At 38.1% G+C, this 8,928-nt stretch overlaps 1 pseudogene; it reads left to right on the forward strand.

Annotated features, from left to right (window-relative positions):
- Positions 1-8,061: 8,061 nt before the first annotated feature.
- Positions 8,062-8,928, forward strand: LOC148165264 (small subunit ribosomal RNA; annotated as a pseudogene; the record flags this gene model as incomplete).

The raw sequence follows: 8,928 nt of genomic DNA on the forward strand, positions 1-8,928 counted from the left end.
CTTGTAATTTTTGACATTTCTGAAGTTCCAGACCTGACACATAGATGACGCCATTTTAGGGTCAGGTCAGGTCAAATTATGCTTAAAATTCAAGAAAAATACGTAAATTAACACAGAATCTTGTAATTTTTGACATTTCTGAAGTTCCAGACCTGACACATAGATGACGCCATTTTAGGGTCAGGTCAGGTCAAATTATGCTTAAAATTCAAGAAAAATACGTAAATTAACCCAGAATCTTGTAATTTTTGACATTTCTGAAGTTCCAGACCTGTCATATAGATGGCGCCATTTTTGAGTCAAAATAGGCGCCAAAATTAAAAAACAATATGTAAAATAAAGGAAAAACAGTAATTTTTGACATTTATGAAGTTCCAGACCTGACACATAGATGGCGCCATTTTAGGGTCAGGTCAGGTCAAATTATGCTTAAAATTCAAGAAAAATACGTAAATGAACCCAGAATCTTGTAATTTTTGACATTTATGAAGTTCCAGACCTGACACATAGATGGCGCCATTTTAGGGTCAGTTAGGTCAAATTATGCTTAAAATTCAAGAAAAATACGTAAATTAACCCAGAATCTTGTAATTTTTTGACATTTCTGAAGTTCCAGACTTGTCATATAGATGGCGCCATTTTTGAGTTAAAATAGGCGCCAAAATTCAAAAACAATATGTAAAATATAGGAAAAAACAGTAATTTTTGACATTTGTGAAGTTCCAGACCTGTCACATAGATGGCGCCATTTTTGAGTCAAATTAGGCGCCAAAATTCAAAAACAATATGTAAAATATAGGAAAAACAGTAATTTTTGACCATTTATGAAGTTCAGACCTGACACATAGATGGCGCCTTTTAGGGTCAGTTAGGTCAAAATTATGCTTAAAATTCAAGAAAATACGTAAATTAACCCAGAATCTTGTAATTTTTGACATTTGTGAAGTTCCAGACCTGTCATATAGATGGCGCCATTTTGAGTCAAAATAGGCGCAAAATTCAAAAACAATATGTAAAATAAAGGAAAAAACAGTAATTTTTGACATTTCTGAAGTTCCAGACCTGACACATAGATGGCGCCATTTTAGGGTCAGGTCAGGTCAAATTATGCTTAAAATTCAAGAAAAATACGTAAATTAACCCAGAATCTTCCCAGAATCTTGTAATTTTTGACATTTCTGAAGTTCCAGACCTGTCACATAGATGGCGCCATTTTTGAGTTAAAATAGGCGCCAAAATTCAAAAACAATATGTAAAATATAGGAAAAAACAGTAATTTTTGACATTTGTGAAGTTCCAGACCTGTCACATAGATGGCGCCATTTTTTGAGTCAAAATAGGCGCCAAAATTCAAAAACAATATGTAAAATAAAGGAAAAACAGTAATTTTTGACATTTATGAAGTTCCAGACCTGACACATAGATGGCGCCATTTTAGGGTCAGTTAGGTCAAATTATGCTTAAAATTCAAGAAAAATACGTAAATTAACCCAGAATCTTGTAATTTTTGACATTTCTGAAGTTCCAGACCTGTCATATAGATGGCGCCATTTTTGAGTCAAAATAGGCGCCAAAATTCAAAACAATATGTAAAATAAAGGAAAAAACAGTAATTTTGACATTTCTGAAGTTCCAGACCTGACACATAGATGGCGCCATTTTAGGGTCAGGTCAGGTCAAATTATGCTTAAAATTCAAGAAAAATACGTAAATTAACCCAGAATCTTCCCAGAATCTTGTAATTTTTGACATTTCTGAAGTTCCAGACCTGTCATTTAGGATGGCGCCATTTTTGAGTCAAAATAGGCGCCGAAATTCAAAAACAATATGTAAAATAAAGGAAAAAACAGTAATTTTTGACATTTCTGAAGTTCCAGACCTGACACATAGATGACGCCATTTTAGGGTCAGGTCAGGTCAAATTATGCTTAAAATTCAAGAAAAATACGTAAATTAACCCAGAATCTTCCCAGAATCTTGTAATTTTTGACATTTCTGAAGTTCCAGACCTGTCATTTAGATGGCGCCATTTTTGAGTCAAAATAGGCGCCGAAATTCAAAAACAATATGTAAAATAAAGGAAAAAACAGTAATTTTTGACATTTCTGAAGTTCCAGACCTGACACATAGATGACGCCATTTTAGGGTCAGGTCAGGTCAAATTATGCTTAAAATTCAAGAAAAATACGTAAATGAACCCAGAATCTTGTAATTTTTGACATTTATGAAGTTCCAGACCTGACACATAGATGGCGCCACTTTTGGGTCAAAATGGGCGCCAAATTTCAAAAAAAATATGTAAATAAAGTAAAAACCAGTAATTTTTGACATTTGTGAAGTTCCAGACCTGTCATATAGATGGCGCCACTAAATTATGTTTTCGACTAACAGGTGGCGATACCAACATTAATAGTTACAGAAAGCTGTAATTTTTTTGACTTTCAAGTTTAGGTAACTGTTCTACAGATGGCGCCAGCATTGCTACAAATACAGGAACCTGTAGTTGTTTTTTGACATTTGACATCTTGACCTAATCTATAGGTCTAAAGATCAGCAATAGAATGGACTTCAAAGTTGATAATAAAGCTTTATTTTTATTATATATCGTAAATGGATTGTGTTTAAGCATAACGTTTGAATGGTTATGCAACCGCTTAAACTAATTGTTGCCGAACTTTCGTCTTTCCTTTGCATTCTTGAATAACGGAAATATAGATGGATTATTTTTGTGCATGAATTTTAAATTGTTATGCAACCATGAAAACACTAATTATTTTCTTTTTTCGGAGTTTTTTTCAGATTATTGAAAGTCTGACACAAAACCTGTCCGTAACTGCGGCGTTCTCGCCAAACGCTACAGCTTGAAAAATCTAAAATTCGCATAGTCTAAATGTCCGAGAAAAATCGAAATTAAATGAAAACGAACAAAAGTTCGGACCGAACTAACATTAATCGAAAGTGGATGTCATAATTTTAAGTCCCTAACTAAACGGGATCTAAAACCCTTTCGAAACTGTGGCGTTCGAATTTTGATGAAAATTATTCCAAGTCCAAAGTCGGAACTGAAGCGTTCACATTGAACGCTACAGTTTCGAGAATCTATTCGGAACTGAAGCGTTCACATTGAACGCTACAGTTTCGAGAATCTATTCGGAACTGAAGCGTTCACATTGAACGCTACAGTTTCGAGAATCTATTCGGAACTGAGGCGTTCACTTTGAACGTTACAGTTTCGAGAATTTATTCGGAACTGAAGCGTTCACATTGAACGTTACAGTTTCGAAAGGACAAAATTAACAAAGACCAAAAGTCCGAGAAAAATTGAAATTAAATGAAAATGAACAAAAGTTCGGACCGAACTAACATTAATCGAAAGTGGATGTCATAATTTTAAGTCCCTAACTGAACGGGATCTAAAACCCTTTCGAAACTGTGGCGTTCGAATTTTGATGAAAATTATTCTAAGTCCAAAGTCGGAACTGAAGCGTTCACATTGAACGCTACAGTTTCGAAAATCTATTCGGAACTGAAGCGTTCACACTGGCGATTGCTTATGCAACCATGAAAGCACAAATATGAAACGCTACAGTTTCGAAAACTCATTCGGAACTGAAGCGTTCACACTGGCGATTGTTTATGCAACCATGAAAGCACAAAAATGAAACGCCACAGTTGCGAAAACTCATTCGGAACTGATGCGTTTACACCGAACGCTACAGTTTTGAAACCTCGTTCGGAACTGATGCGTTCAAAAATGTCGAAATTTTTACAAGTCCAGTTTCGGAACTGTAGCGACTGCATGGACTTAGCGCGAAAAGGACACATTCAGTGGGAACTGTAGCGGTAGGGACCCGTAAAAAAAGTAAAAAAAATAATAAAATATTTTATTTTTTGCTTTTTACCTTCCGTATACACAATTTTTTTTTTTTTTTTTTTTTTTTTTTTTTTTAAGTCCAAATTGGGAACTGTAGCGGTCAACAGAAAAAAAAACTTTTTCCATCAACCACATACAATTCCCATTTTTAATATAATATTATTATTTATATTAATATTATAATTATTCATAATATATTACTGAACATTTGCTTCTCCTCAGTTTCGTTCTTTGGTTTCCAATATCATTCACTCGATCATATTTAATTCAAGCTTGTTATCGGAGGAGAAACAAGTCTTTCACAATTTTCACCAGTTCTGCTTACCATGTGACGGATCTTTTGTTTTTCAACGGGCGGAACAATAATCGAGATTTTTACTGCTTGGTGTTTCGGGCTTTGTGTTTTATTTTATAGATCCGTCACATTATTCAAGTAAATTATTCAATTCAATTTGTCGTCTGCATTAGAGTCAAGATTATTAATTTCATCTCATTTGCAGACGACTTTGGATAAGAGCACTGGGTGGTCACGTTTTTTAACTAGCGGTGAATTAGCTAATTCGTTCGCAAAATGCACGTTACAGGCGGACTAATTCACATTTCGCTATTCATCGAGAAATTTTTATTCACAGCGGTATATTGTCTTTCTAGAGACTTACCACTTTTTATTTCATCGATGTATTTTTATTTTTAATTTAGCATAATATCATTAAACGGGGTCGCGATGTACGAGAGGTAACAGATCGTACGGACGCGCACATTTGATTTCATGTCAATCCATTCATCGTGCGTACTTGTCCGTCATCGCTGCCACTTACCATCACTACTCCCTATATATGCCACCGCGGCAGCGATCAGCTCTGAATCGCTCGATGCGTGAAACGATCGAAATCCCATAGTGCGCCGGCCGCTCGCTATGGGCGAGGGGTAGAGTAAAACGGTCTGATCGCTCGGTGCAAAAGTCCGTTTGGGTACTTAGAGACGGAATTTTAAAATTCTGATTTCGCAGATCAATTTCAAGGATTATTAGGACTCGAATGCTGTCGACCATGTTTTGTAAAAAAAGTTTTTTACGTTTTTACGGCAATTTGACTGAACGCTACAGTTTCGAAAAAAAGTCGGAACTGTGGCGTTCGATCGAAATTTTTCCAAGTCCGAAGTCGAAACTGTAGCGGTCGACCAAAATTTTTCTAAGTCCGATTCGAAACTGAGGCGTTCGACCGAAATTTTTCCAAGTCCAATTCGAAACTGTAGCGTTCGAACAAAATTTTTCTAAGTCCGAAGTCGAAACTGTAGCGTTCGGCGCTCATTCGTCTAAGTCCGAACATCGGAAGTGTAGCGGTTGACAAATTTACATTGACCAAAAGTCCGAGAAAAATCGAAATTAAATCCAAACGAACAAATGTTTGGGTCGAACTAGCATCGATAGAAGGTAGATTTTATAATTTCAAGCTCCTAATTAAACGGGATCTAAAACCCTCTGGAAACTGAGGCGTTCGAAATTTTGATGAAAATTTTTCTAAGTCCGAAATAGGAACTGTGGCGGTCGAGCGAAATTTTTCTAAGTCCGTAGTCGAAACTGAGGTGTTCGAATTTTTGATAAAAATTTTTCTAAGTCTCATGTTGGAACTGTGGCGGTCGAGCGAAATTTTTCCAAGTCCGAAGTCGAAACTGTAGCGTTCGAACGAAATTTTTCTAAGTCCGAAGTCGAAACTGTAGCGTTCGGCGCTCATTCGTCTAAGTCCGAAGTCGGAAGTGTAGCGGTTGACAAATTTACATTGACCAAAAGTACGAGAAAAATCGAAATTAAATGCAAACGAACAAATGTTTGGGTCGAACTAACATCGATAGAAGGTAGATTTTATAATTTCAAGCTTCTAATTAAACGGGATCTAAAACCCTCTGGAAACTGAGGCGTTCGAAATTTTGATGAAAATTTTTCTAAGTCCGAAATAGGAACTGTGGCGGTCGAGCGAAATTTTTCTAAGTCCGTAGTCGAAACTGAGGTGTTCGAATTTTTGATAAAAATTTTTCTAAGTCTCATGTTGGAACTGTGGCGGTCGAGCGAAATTTTTCCAAGTCCGAAGTCGAAACTGTAGCGTTCGAACGAAATTTTTCTAAGTCCGAAGTCGAAACTGTAGCGGTCGACCAAAATTTTTCTAAGTCCGATTCGAAACTGAGGCGTTCGACCGAAATTTTTCTAAGTCCAATTCGAAACTGTGGCGGTCGAGCGAAATTTTTCTAAGTCCGAAGTCGAAACTGTAGCGTTCGGCGCTCATTCGTCTAAGTCCGAAGTCGGAAGTGTAGCGGTTGATAAATTTACATTGACCAAAAGTCCCAGAAAAATCGAAATTAAATGCAAACGAACAAAAGTTACGGTCGAACTAACACCAAACAAGGGTGGCTGTGATAATTTCAAACCCCTAACTAAACGGGATCTAAAACCCTCTGGAAACTGAGGCGTTCGAAATTTTGATGAAAATTATTCTAAGTCCGAAGTCGGAACTGAGGTGTTCGGTCGAAATGCCGTAAAAACGTAAAAAATATTTTTTTCAAAACACCGTTAACGGCATTCGAGTCCTAATGACCCTTGAAATTGATCTGCGAAATCAGAATTTTAAAATTCCGTCTCTAAGTACCCAAACGGACTTTTGCACCGAGCGATCAGACCGATTTACCCGACCCCTCGCCCATAGCGAGCGGCCGGCGCGCTATGGGATTTCGACCGTTTCGCGCATCGAGTGATTCAGAGCTGAACGCTGCCGCGCTGGCATATATAGGGATAGTAGTGGTGGTATGTAGCAGCGGACAAAAGCGTACGATCGAAATGTGATTTTATGTGCGTCCGATTATCTTGTTACCTCTCGTACACCGCGACTTACCCGTAGTTGGGACGATGGCCGGAATGTGTACCCTGTGGACCCACCATCGTTTGAGGGATGACAAATCTTGCCATTGACCATGCACAGCGAGATTGCGGATGCGGCGAGCGTTTCTATGTTAGCGGTCCAAATGCAATCAAAGATTTTATGTGTTCGTGTCAGAACGACCAAAAATTAACAAATGCGTCAACTCACTAAAGTCCGAGCGAGAATTTTGAAATAAATAAAATTTCATAAACTCGTAACGTGTGAATATTTCTAAAGAGAAATCTCACAATAAACCGTCGCTTTCAATCTAGCGAAGAGTATGGAGAATGTTTGAACTTTTGCTTGTCGACGACGATATTTTTTCTTTACGATAAAATTTCAAGTCGATGTGCCCAAAAATCTCTAAATTTTGAACTGGGAAATTATTTCTTCGTCCGATGAATCGCATTGATCTCTGTTTTTGACGAAAAAAAGACGGATAAAATGCAGCATTCAATCAAGGATATAAAATAAAAGAAAAATTTTCCGTAAAAACTATATTACAATGGAGGATTATGTTTCTACTTTTCGTCCGATGAGTCGCAACAAAAATAAGTAATCCATCCGTCGTTGTTCGTTTAGTCGATCTGAATGCACTGTAAAAATTTATTAAAGTAAAATGTTACGTTTGCATTTCATGAATTTTGACAAACGTGTACCGAAATGTGTACAAATTATTTATTTCGACGACGACGACAACTTAGAACGGATGAATAAAATTAATTGTTGCAAGATTCAAACAAGGATGAAAAAGTCATAGAAAATTATTCCGTAACCATGATATTGGATTATTTTTTTCTTCACTCTCTCCTCCGATGAGTCGCAACAAATAAAAATCCATAAATCAATTCATCCGTCGTTGTTCGTTTAGTCGATCTGAATGCACTGTAAAAATTTATTAAAGTAAAAATGTTACGTTGCATTTCATGAATTTTGACAAACGTGTACCCCGAAGTGTGTACAAATTATTTATTTCGACGACGACGACAACTTAGAACGGATGAATAAGAATAAAATTGTTGCAGGAGATTCAATCAAGGATGATGTGAAAAAAATGTCGAAAAATTTTCCATCCAGAAAGATCGCGTGGCGTTACGTCTCTTCTTACGAGGTTTTCGTTTCGCAGACACGCACACTTTCTTCAAAACAATAATAGGAAAGTGTTCAGTTTTTTATAAGAGCAGCAGGTGTCTTTCCGAAATTCTACGATTATTGTAGCTTATATGACTAGAAGGAAAGAAAGACTAAAACTCTCTTATTTTAAAACAAGAACGCAGTTCCCTGGTTGATCCTGCCAGTAGTCATATGCTTGTCTCAAAGATTAAGCCATGCATGTCTCAGTACAAGCCAAATTAAGGTGAAACCGCGAAAGGCTCATTAAATCAGTTATGGTTCCTTAGATCGTACCCACATTTACTTGGATAACTGTGGTAATTCTAGAGCTAATACATGCAAACAGAGCTCCAACCGGAAACGGAAGGAGCGCTTTTATTAGATCAAAACCAATCGGTGGCGGTCTCCGTCATCGTACAACTTGGTGACTCTGAATAACTTTACGCTGATCGCACGGTCTCGCACCGGCGACGCATCTTTCAAATGTCTGCCTTATCAACTGTCGATGGTAGGTTCTGCGCCTACCATGGTTGTAACGGGTAACGGGGAATCAGGGTTCGATTCCGGAGAGGGAGCCTGAGAAACGGCTACCACATCCAAGGAAGGCAGCAGGCGCGCAAATTACCCACTCCCCGGCACGGGGAGGTAGTGACGAAAAATAACGATACGGGACTCATCCGAGGCCCCGTAATCGGAATGAGTACACTCTAAACCCTTTAACGAGGATCAATTGGAGGGCAAGTCTGGTGCCAGCAGCCGCGGTAATTCCAGCTCCAATAGCGTATATTAAAGTTGTTGCGGTTAAAAAGCTCGTAGTCGAATCTGTGTCCCGCGCCGCCGGTTCATCGTTCGCGGTGTCAACTGGCGTGCCGCGGGACGTCCTGCCGGTGGGCTTAGCTCGAGAGGGCGGCCCAACTCAATCCCGCCGCGGTGCTCTTCATTGAGTGTCGAGGTGGGCCGGCACGTTTACTTTGAACAAATTAGAGTGCTTAAAGCAGGCTAAAACTTCGCCTGAATACTGTGTGCATGGAA

Source organism: Gnatocerus cornutus, unplaced genomic scaffold (genome assembly GCF_029298725.1).
Source record: "Gnatocerus cornutus isolate USDA-ARS CGAHR unplaced genomic scaffold, icGnaCorn1.1 ctg00000432.1, whole genome shotgun sequence".
NCBI lineage: Eukaryota > Metazoa > Arthropoda > Insecta > Coleoptera > Tenebrionidae > Gnatocerus > Gnatocerus cornutus.